Raw genomic sequence first — 10,516 nt, 5'->3', positions numbered from 1 at the left:
CCCCCGCCCCATTTCCTCTTTCCTTTTGAACAATTTCTTCCCATTTCACAGTATCTGTTACACATTTTGGTCCTTATTTACTCTTTCAGTGTCTTACTTCAGGGAGAAAATGTGATGTTTATACACCTGAGTCTGATTTATTTCACTTACGAGTATGGTCTCACGTTGCATCCATTTATCTATAAATGTCTCAAATTTCTCTCTATGGCTGAAAATTTTTATTTTTATTAGTATATGCTTGTAGTACATTACTACATTCATCATGGGGAGTTGGTATAGGTATGTAATAATATGAAGAAAAGCCATTCTTATGACGTAGGATATAAAATCGACATTATATACTGAAGCAACACTTCAAACCATCACAACTCTGTGTCACGTATCATTTGTACCCGCAGTGTGCCCTCTTCAGCTGGAAAAGGGCATCCCATGTCAGCAAGGACCCTAGCAGTAGCTGGCAGAATAGGTTGTGGGCACTATTAGATCCACGTGGCATCTAGATTCACATGTGATGTGTTCATCAGTCATGGAACCAGCTGACCAGTGCATTAAAAAAGCATATGTAACCAGCCAAGCATAACCGTTGCAGTCGGTGATTCCTGGAGTTTAGGGAACATGGGGTACACGGTGGAGCAGGGACCTTAATGGTGCTAACCAGCCTTTGTGAAGAGCATATATTGTTTAAAGTATGCAGGGCAAAAAACTGCAATCATTAATCAGCAGCTTTAAAACATGAAAAAACAAATATTTGAAATACGTATTTCATAATATAGGAAATACATACATTTGTCAAAAATGCAGGACTGTGGATTTTTTGAGCTTTACACATTTGGGGGCTTAAAATTCAATGTTTTAAGCTTCTCTGTCATGTGTGAGTCAGGAGCAAAAATAAGGCTGAGGTCCCAGCTAGGCTGAGTGGTATCGTCAGCAGGTCCATCACTTCCCTAAGCTCCAGTTCTCATCTGTAAGTGAAGTCTACCCAGCCCTGGTCCACCCCAGTGCTTGGTGAGTAGCCACCACACCCTAGTCCTGCTTGGACAGCATTCAGAGGGACAGAAAACTTCCCTACACAGTGTGCCAGAAGGCCTGAGGTAGTAACACTCCAACCATGGTGCTGTCTCCATTTTTCTCACTGTTCTGTTAATACTACCTTCTCAACAAGTAGAAGAGTAGGTTATAAGTACATTGAGCCAGTAATAAATATTCCTAAATCAGACAGTAAAACTAGTGCAAATCTAACTTCATCCACTTGTTATGATTCTGCCTTCTTTGACTTTTAAAGATAAAGCCCTAATATTAGGAGGCTCAAATCAATTCCTAATTTGGGGTGTTTTTCAAGTATGAAAAACAAAATAGGAATCAACACAAGAAGCAGCAGCTATAGAATTAGGCAGCTTTCTGAAGCATAATTTTTAAAGGTTTGGGGGACAGTGGCTTTTATGGTTTGAGGTCTTAGATGTCTCCCCCTCCAAGGCCTCATGTGGTCAGGCTTTTTCAGAATGGCTGGAACTAGAGTGTGTGATGCTGGGATTAAGGGTGTGTGATTACTAAATCAGTCTCCTGATTGGTTTGGCACTGTCTCAGTCCAGGCAGCCTAGATACAATGTAAAAGGGGCAGAAAGATGTTGTTAAGGCCCCCTTGTTGCTTTGCTACATTCTGCCTGCCATGAACTGTTCTTCTCTACCAAGCCACCCTGCCGTGGAGCCAGCCAATTATGGACTGAAACCTCTATGACTGTATGCTAAATAAACCTTTCCTCCCTTACCTTTGGGCATGGAATATTTCATCTCAGCAAGGAGAAGAGTAACTATGACGATGGCCCATCGTCCTGAGCAGTCTGCCTTGCTGCTGCTCCCCAGCACAGGTCACCGGGCTCTCACGCTGCTGCTTTGGGAACACCATCGGGCACGTCACCGGCCCACCGCTCCTAAAGTGGCCAGTTCTGGTGTAAGGTTTCAGAGTTTGAGGTTAAACCAAAAGAAGCTGCAGTTTGTATTTTCACAATCACTCACTCATTCATCACTATATTATTTGTGTAGCAAGAAAATAAATTATCCTGTAAGCACTGCACCTAAGCAGAAAATGCCTTTCAAGACAGGTATGTTCAAATAAGGTGTTCCAAGAATTCCACAAAGAACATCTTGGAATAAGCCTGTGCTCCGAAAGAGTCCATATTTTAACTAAACACAGTTTAAACTGTACTCTGTGGTACTTGTGTGGATTAGTTACAATTATGAGATTACTACTTCAAAAAAAAAACGGTTAAAACTACTATTGAAAACTTTTGTCATGAGCAGAAATGCCCTGCAAGTTACATTATGGCACACAGAATTATCAGAAGCTATGCATATAAAATTTTAAAGACTCTCACAGAGACCCCAGGGCTATGCGTGTGGCTGCTCTGGCCAGCGTGCCTAAGACCAGGTTGCTGTCGTCGTCTCGGACCACTCATGAGTGGTGTCTTGGTTGGCAGGATGCTGTCCAATGAGAGCCTCGCGTATGGGTGTTGGTAAGGCACCAGATGTGCCTGCCCATTGGCAGGATAGCCAGGTAGACAACCCGGCTTCCTGCTGGGTAGGGGCCAACACTGTATGGGCTGTAGCCACCTATGTGCCTGATCAGGGGTTGGTGCAGCATAGGCCTTGAAAGGAGGGGGCCAGGAAGCCATGGCTGTCTGATTAGGCAAGACCACACAGTCAGTAGACCATAATTGTTCTGGAGTCCTGCACTGTAAATTTCCAAGCTAAAAAGACATCTATGTGTTGTGCACAAATACCTATCATCTTCCCGTCTTGGCAAACATTCTGAAGCAGACAGTCTTTCGGCTTCCGGTCTGGAGGCTCAATATCCCAACACTCATGTGCTGTGTGGATACTGGATTGAGTCCCCTGGCATATGGACTTTATCCTTGATACTCTGCTCAGTCTGATCATTTAATAGATTGAGTGGCCATCTGACCACAGGTCAAACCAATTCTCCAGTGCTTCGAAACAGGACGCTGTTGCAGCAGCCATCCACTGTTTGCAAACACCATCTCTTTGTGAACTGTCCAGCTGCCAGGAAGAAGCTGGGTGGTGAGGGAGGTAAGAAGGCCCCAAATGGTGCAAGTCCGGCGTTCTGGCATCACCCCCCTGGTGTGCATCTGTTTGTCCATTTTTATAAATAAAGTCTATGGAAGGAGAATATCTCCATTCAACTTTGCTGCTTCTGTGGTAGCTGGCATGTGTTACAGTGGAAAATGGTGAAAAAGTGGGCAAGTCCATTTTGTTGTAATCTGATAATTGGAAAAGTGAATACCATAGACTGGACAGTATTGAGTTACAGCTTACTGGTAGTTCTATGCTCATTTAATTCTACTCTCCTTTACTTAACTGTAAATAACTAAGGCTAGGGAAGTTAACTAAGAATTCATAGTTGTGACTAAAACCATTGTTGTTACCCAGTATTCTTTAAATCTATAAAGTGTGCATGTACTCAGTAAATTGCTACAAGTGTTAGTTATATGTCAGTGTCCAAAATTGTGAGATCAACATATTATAGTTTTGTTATGTTTTAATTTATCATATGATAATGCTTAAGACTCCTTGGAAATTGGAGAACGACATGAAGCAAAAACTGGAACTGTATAAAGGCCAGAAAAGTAACATAATTAATAAATACTAATTCTAAAGTACATGGAACTATTTCATTGAAGAACCAGAACCAAGATTATTAATTTCTGTTTGTAAGAATCATTAAAATACATTTTTTATGTCTCAGTTTTGCCTCTTTAAAGATTTGTTTTCTGGCAAGGAAAGAGAGTTAAACCAAGAGGATGCCACATTAAGGACCACTATTTCCCTAAAAGACATCCGCTAACCTGTATATCCACACTTTCTGATCTAGTTAGTTCTACTTCTCATAAGTCTCAGACGTTCTAATTAGGCCACTGATTTGCTTTCTCAATTTTCAGTCCTCTTACTGTGATCATTAGTCCATGTCTTAGTTACTTTCTCATTGCTGAGACAGAATACCTGATACTCATGACTGCATGGAAGACACATTTATTTTGGCTCCCAGTTTGTAGAGGTTTCAGCCCATAGTCAGCAGGTTCCAAGGCAGGGCAGCGTGGCAGAGGGGCATGGCAGAGGAGAACCAGCTCATGGCGTGGCAGCCAGAAGCAGAGAGACAGATGAAGGGAGGAGTGAGGGAAGATAACGCCCTTCCAAACCACACGTCCAGTGACCCGCGTCCTCTCATCAGGCTTCATCTCTCAAATCACCTTTAGCTGTAAACTCATCAGGGCACTAATCCACTGATGAGTATCATGCCCCGGGATCCAGTCACCTCCCCAAAGAGAGGCTTTGGGGAAACATCTGGCTATAAACCATAATAGTCCATACTTTATAGACCTTTCCGTCCACATTGGCTCTACACTCCTCATCTGTGGACAGGAAATCCGGATTGGTTGTGGCCAGATTGCCCAGGCTTTTCAGGCTTATCTTCCTGATAAAATAAATTTGTGATCCTTTTATCAGCCTAAATTTTTTATTTGTTCACATCATAGCTCTGAGACATTACTATACTTTGTGCATTTTTAAAAAGAATACTGGTTCTGCTTCTTTTTGCCTTTTTGAAACTGAAGTATAAAAAGTAGCATATTATGATTTGGAAGAATATTGCCAGTCTCAGTAGTCATTTTGAATTTCTGGACACGGTAGCTATCTAAACTATTTGGATCAGAACTGTCAGTGCTGTGTGTTGGTGATTTGTTTGTAGAAGTAACAACAGGCATTCGGCCATGTCTAGATAGCATCTTGTGTCTTGGTGTCAAGCACTGTGTTACGTCTAAATGATGGAAAGAGTATCTGAATTTCTTTACTATATCGGCATTATTTGTATTACTTTTCTGTTGCTGTGTAATGAGTTTATGTAAACTTGGCAGCTTAAAATAACATCCATTCATTAGGTCACAGTTCTGTGGGTCAGAGGTCTTTCATGGTGTATTTGGGTTCTTTGCCTAGGGTAGCATGAAGATAAAGTGTCAGCTGGACTAAGAGCTCATCTAGTGGCTTGAAGAAAAATCTTCTTTCAACCTCATTCTTGTTGGCAGAATTCAGTTCCTTGTGGTTGCAGGACTGAGGTCTCTGTTTCCTTACTGTCTGTCAGTTGGGAGCTTCTCTGAACTCCTACAAGTAGCTCTTACTCCTTTGCCATTGGCCCTTTCTTTGTAAGTCAGCAGCACTGGTTGGAGTCCTCAGGCCTTGAACCTCTGAACTGCCGTTCTGTGACTGTTTGGAGAACACTGTCTTCTTTTAAAAGGTGCAGATAATCTCCCTATTTTAAAGCCCCAGATAATCTCCTGGTTTTAAAGCTAATGGTGCTAACCTAATTTAATCCAAGTAAAATGCCTTTATGTATGGTCCTGGGAATTATGAAAGTATGGACACCAGGGAGCTATTAAATCTTGGGTACTGGATTAGTCAGCTTTCCTGTCACTGGACAAAATACCCAACACCCACAACCTGGAGGAGGAGAGGTTTAATTTGGTTTGCAGTTCGCGGGGTGGGGTTCACTCTGCTACGCCGGCTGCAAGGCAGAAACTTGACGGTGGAACAGCGTGGAGAAGGATGTACACACTGCAGAGGCAGGACTCCAGTGACCCAGCTCTTCCACCCAGGCCTCGCCTACTAACACACATTTACCTGTGAACTCATCCATGGACCAAACCACTGATGAGTGTAGTGCCTTCATACTCCAGTCAACTTCCAGAAACCCCAGGTCTGAACACATGACCCTTTGGGGGGGGGCACATTGTAGTCTATACCATAACAGGGACTGTCCTTATCTGCCTTTCCTACTATTCCTCACTTCTCAGGGGGAGTAAGTCTAGTAATAGAGCTTTAAGCAGTATTTTCAATAAACAAAACTAATCTATAAGATCATCCCTGGGAGCAAAATCGAATAGGTATACAAAGAAAAATAAGCACTTGTATTATTAGGATGTTAAATAATAAAGAGGATTTACTCTTGAAAGTAAGCAACCAGAGGCAATAGCAAGCCACTTTTCTCTTCTGGCCTTAGTTAAAGCTTATTTTACTTCTGTAGTAGAGGTAATATTCAGTCAGAGGGACTCTACCTGCCAGGGGCCAGAGCATCTTCCATTAGATCTCCTCTCCATCTTTCTTTTATTTTTAAGCACCGCTGGAACTGACGCTTGAAGCACGTAAGCCACCACCTTAATTGTGTTTCTTCCAAAGCTGGTGTGATGTTGTAATAACATGATTCTTTTTAGTTCTAGAAGCTGTGGAACTATCAGTTGATTTCTCACTGTTTTTTGGTCCTTTGCTCATACTGAAATCTGTTGTCCCAATGTTAACACTGAGTACTCAAACTGTTGATCTCTTGAGCCCCCAGTTGCTCTATGCTGTAGAGAGTAGCTGTAATTCTGGCTGTAATTCTTGCTGTTTTTCCTGTAATTCTGGCTGTAATTCTTGCTGTTTTTCCTAGGGACTTTGCCCACAAGTTGTTGTTTTCTGTCTGTTCCTTTGAGCCTTGCCATTTGCAGAAGATCCCAAAGATTTTACCCACTAATGACAGCTCCTGGATGTTCTTTTTGCTAGAGTCTTTGCCACAAGATTTCACCTACCACTGGGTTAACTAAGTGTCCCAATTACATCTGATCTTCCTTTCTATTTACTCTTTTTATTATTGCATTTCCTCTTTTATTTTGGTAAGAAACAAAAAATTCCCAACTTAGTATTTGTAATCTAGTTAGGACAGGCAAATAAGAAAGGGAAAAATAATAAGACAGGATGATAAATGTTACAGTAGAGAAAAATAGCACGGTTCTGTTGGGTTACTGGGAGGTTCCAAACACAGCTTGTAAATATGGGTCAGGAAATACTTCCAAGACTATCTAACAGATGAACGTCCTCTGATAAGCAATAGGAACTAGCCCAGAAGTAAAGAGGGCTGAGGGCATTGGAGGGATGCCTAAATGAGTCATTAAAAATCACCCAAGTTGGAAAGTAGATAGTTCTCAGGCTGAATTAGTTGATCAAATGCCAAGGGCAAGGGCAGGACCAAAAGTGGGAGAAAAGCCAAAGGATCAGACAGCAGAAGCTGAGACAAAGTGGATGTGGAAAATAAGCTCGAGAGCTAGAGCAATGCAAGGAGTCCCTTGGCCCTCATTTGTTCATTCCAGTAAAGAAAGAGAAACGTTCAAGGTTGATCCTAGAGAGTGCCGGCATTTTCTGTGAAAACTGGGGATTAGCCAGAGAGGGAGAGTATCAGGGTTAATTGGATTAGAGGACAGGGACCCTAATATTATTTACTAATACTGTAATGAAACAGTAGATGTGGGTGAAAGGAAACTTACAGGTGGGAGCTAGTACACACATGAGCATTCCCGTTTTCTCTTTGGAGGAAATGAAAGTGTGCTAATCTAACAAGCATGTAGAAGAAGGAGAGTGGGAGTCAGGAGAACTATGAAGTAGCTGTCATAAAAACCCTAAGAATAGCTGGTGGTAGGTACCAGAAGAAGTCGTCTTGTAAGGACCTAGCCAGACTATGAGGTTAATGTTTCATATCCCACTCCGGAAAGTATGCGTCATTTATGTGCCAAAACACTTTTGAATGTTTTATGTCATTTCTAAGAGGTGTGCTTGGCATTGGTGGGACATTACAGATCTTTGGGTTATTGAGCTCTCTCCAAGAATAAGCACTTTTGTCATGAATGAGTCTCCTTCTTGCAAGATGTTATAGTTGGCCAAATGGCTGTCCCAGTGAAGCTGAACATAGACCCATGAATAATAAACTCTGGCATGTAATTGGTGTTAATTTTGGTATCATTCATTGTTTCCCATTAAAAATGATTGTTTCCTGAGATGAGTAGAAAACCTTGGCTAACTGACAAGTTCCCAAGAACTATTATTTAATAGTATATCGCCAAGAACATTCTACATAATTCCACATAACTTTCCTCATTAAGAAGCCTAAAAATACTTCATTTAAATGTAATAGTTATGTATTGAGATCTTGATGATTTCAGAAGATCAGTTTGACTGTGACAGGGACCTATACTTATACATTATCATCATTTTAGGAAAACAACAAATTCATATGAAACAGTATGAAAACAAGCAAAAGATATAATTTAATGTCAGCTTAATAAACTAATATTTTTATTAAGTTAGACAATCACCAGTAATCTTTCTGTGACACTTATCATTAGATAATTTTTATTTTTTCAATTAGTGTATTATTTTATGTTTTCTGTGTGTATAAAAACATTTCACTATAAAAGCCTTATTTTTCTAGCACCGAAGTCAGTACATATTACTGGCTATACCCTATATGCCAGCACACTTACGTGTGTTGGGGCTACACAGATGAGCAAAGTAGTCCCTGTACTTAAAGAATCTGTTGCTTTCTGTGTGTGTGTGTGTGTGTGTGTGTGTGTGTGTGTGTGTGTGTGTGTGTACTTTGGAGAGGTGCCAGGGAAGAGACAGACAATAAATGTATGAACAAGTAAATAAGGTTATTTCAGATATTTAAAGGTAAAAATGTGGGGGTGGGAGTGCTTGACTGCAGTTGCCTGAGAAGTCCTGTTTGAGGAGCTAACACAATTGAAAAATCAAGTAAGAAGCTAGTTGAGGGCTGACCTTTACCTGTCTTCAAAGATGAATCATTTCTTTGATATAAGTTGTTTGTGAAGTGAGAGGAAAAACCCTATGACAGATTGAAAAAGAGAGAAGAAGAGATACAGAAAGAAAAACAAGAATATTCAAGTCTTTGTAGGGACTTTAGTATGAAGGAGAAGAAAGCAGAGGGTAAAACTCAATCTTTTGAATAGGTGGATGATACTGGACAGGTTTTCATGCCAATGAAGTGGATCTGATAGAGAAAGCAGTGGTATAACAGAATGATGGAATAATTATAGAGGAGAGGCCTTTCAAAGGTGGATGGGGTAACATCCACAGCATAAGTGAGAGAATTGCATTAATACTGTTAGGGAAGTTGCTTCCCTTATAACAAGAGAGAAGGAAAGAGATGTAAAAAGGGATGCAGATGGATTAGTGGAATTTATGTTAAAAAGATGAGGAAAACCAAATGTGGTAAAACATGCCTGTAATCCCAGCGCTCTGGCTGACTGAGGCAGAAAGATCCCATATTTAAGCTCAACCTGGGCAACTTAGTGAGAAGCTGTCTAAAATTTTTAAAAAGCTAAAATCTCGTTCATTGTGAAGGTCCTGCATTATCCACAGTACTGGTGTGTGTTGGGGGGAGGTGAGGTAGTTCAACCTTACTGCATCTGTTTCTGTTTTTCTAATTCAAGATTAGGTTACCAGCTGAGAGGGAGAGGGATGGATGCGGGAGTGTGAGCTCCTAGATAAAACAGGCTTCTTGACGAGTTGTAAGTAGAATCAGCTCGGGAATCATAGTAGTAAACTTGTTAGGAGAACAGTAGCAATCTGATATCTTTATGACAAGAGAATTTGAGAATAAATAGAAAGTGAATTATCAATATTGTGTGATTTTCCTATAACAAAACTTTTACTGACTAGTGACAGAAATCCTTCTGGCTTAGGTTGTGCTTTTGAAGAAACACTTTCTGCTAAGAGAAACATGGGTTCCTTAAGAGGATTGGCTCATTTCAGGCTTGCGAGGGAATGTTTTTATAATTAATCTGGAAAAGGAAAGACGGAATCTAACCATAACTGTAATTTACCTGTCAGGTCTGGAGACAAAGTGAAGAATCTTCCACTTGATAAAGACAGGACAGTTTGAGTACCATGAAGGGTGGATGGAATACCTTTAAATTCATGAGTTCATGTTGATCATATTGAAAGTGCATCAGCTTTCGGTTCCCGGTACCAGAGAAAAACCAAAAAAAAAAAAACAAAAAAACGAAAGTGCATCAGCTATGTGTAAACCCATGAGTCGCAGTGCCTGTGAGCACATGTATGCACGTTTATGTTCACACCCGCCACCGCCACCACCAGTAACTAAGTGGAAAACCTCCAAGTATTCTAGTGAACTAGATTTTCACTAAAAAAACTTACGAGAGGATCATATATTTACCTTTTTCCTAGAACTATGGTGACCAAATAGTAGGTATGGTAAAACTTCTTTTAAAACTCTTTTCTAGTAAATAAGTACTGTAGTTGAAATAATATCACCATTTTGTAAGCCCTAATGAATTAGTGAATTTAGACATAAGCATCAGAGGCTGCTAAACTCACAAAAAGGAACACCAGTTACTGAGTTTGCAGATAGACAAAGGCAAGTTTAAGATGATCCAGGGCAGCTTAAAAATTTAGCGAGACCCTGTGTCAAATAAAGGGCTGGGGGATATAGTTCAGTGCAAAGGCCTTAGTTCAATCCCCAGCACCACATAAGACATACACAAAAAGAATACATGAATATCAGTGTGATTGATAGTGGTCTTTAAATTGTATGTAAAAGTTGGGCATGGTGGTGCATGCCTGTAATCCCAGCACTTGGGAGGCTGAGGCAGGAGGATCGTTGCAA

At 40.7% G+C, this 10,516-nt stretch overlaps 1 protein-coding gene and 1 pseudogene across 1 annotated transcript in view; one reads left to right on the top strand and one right to left on the bottom strand.

Moving 5' to 3' along the window:
- Me1 (malic enzyme 1, NADP(+)-dependent, cytosolic) overlaps nt 1-10,516 on the top strand; it is a 145,592-nt gene that overhangs the window by 56,079 nt on the left and 78,997 nt on the right. The window lies entirely within an intron of this gene.
- Nucleotides 2,369-3,035, bottom strand: LOC102005785 (annotated as a pseudogene).

Source organism: Chinchilla lanigera, unplaced genomic scaffold (genome assembly GCF_000276665.1).
Source record: "Chinchilla lanigera isolate Chin_1 unplaced genomic scaffold, ChiLan1.0 scaffold00010, whole genome shotgun sequence".
NCBI lineage: Eukaryota > Metazoa > Chordata > Mammalia > Rodentia > Chinchillidae > Chinchilla > Chinchilla lanigera.
This window is presented reverse-complemented; position numbering and strand designations above follow the sequence as displayed.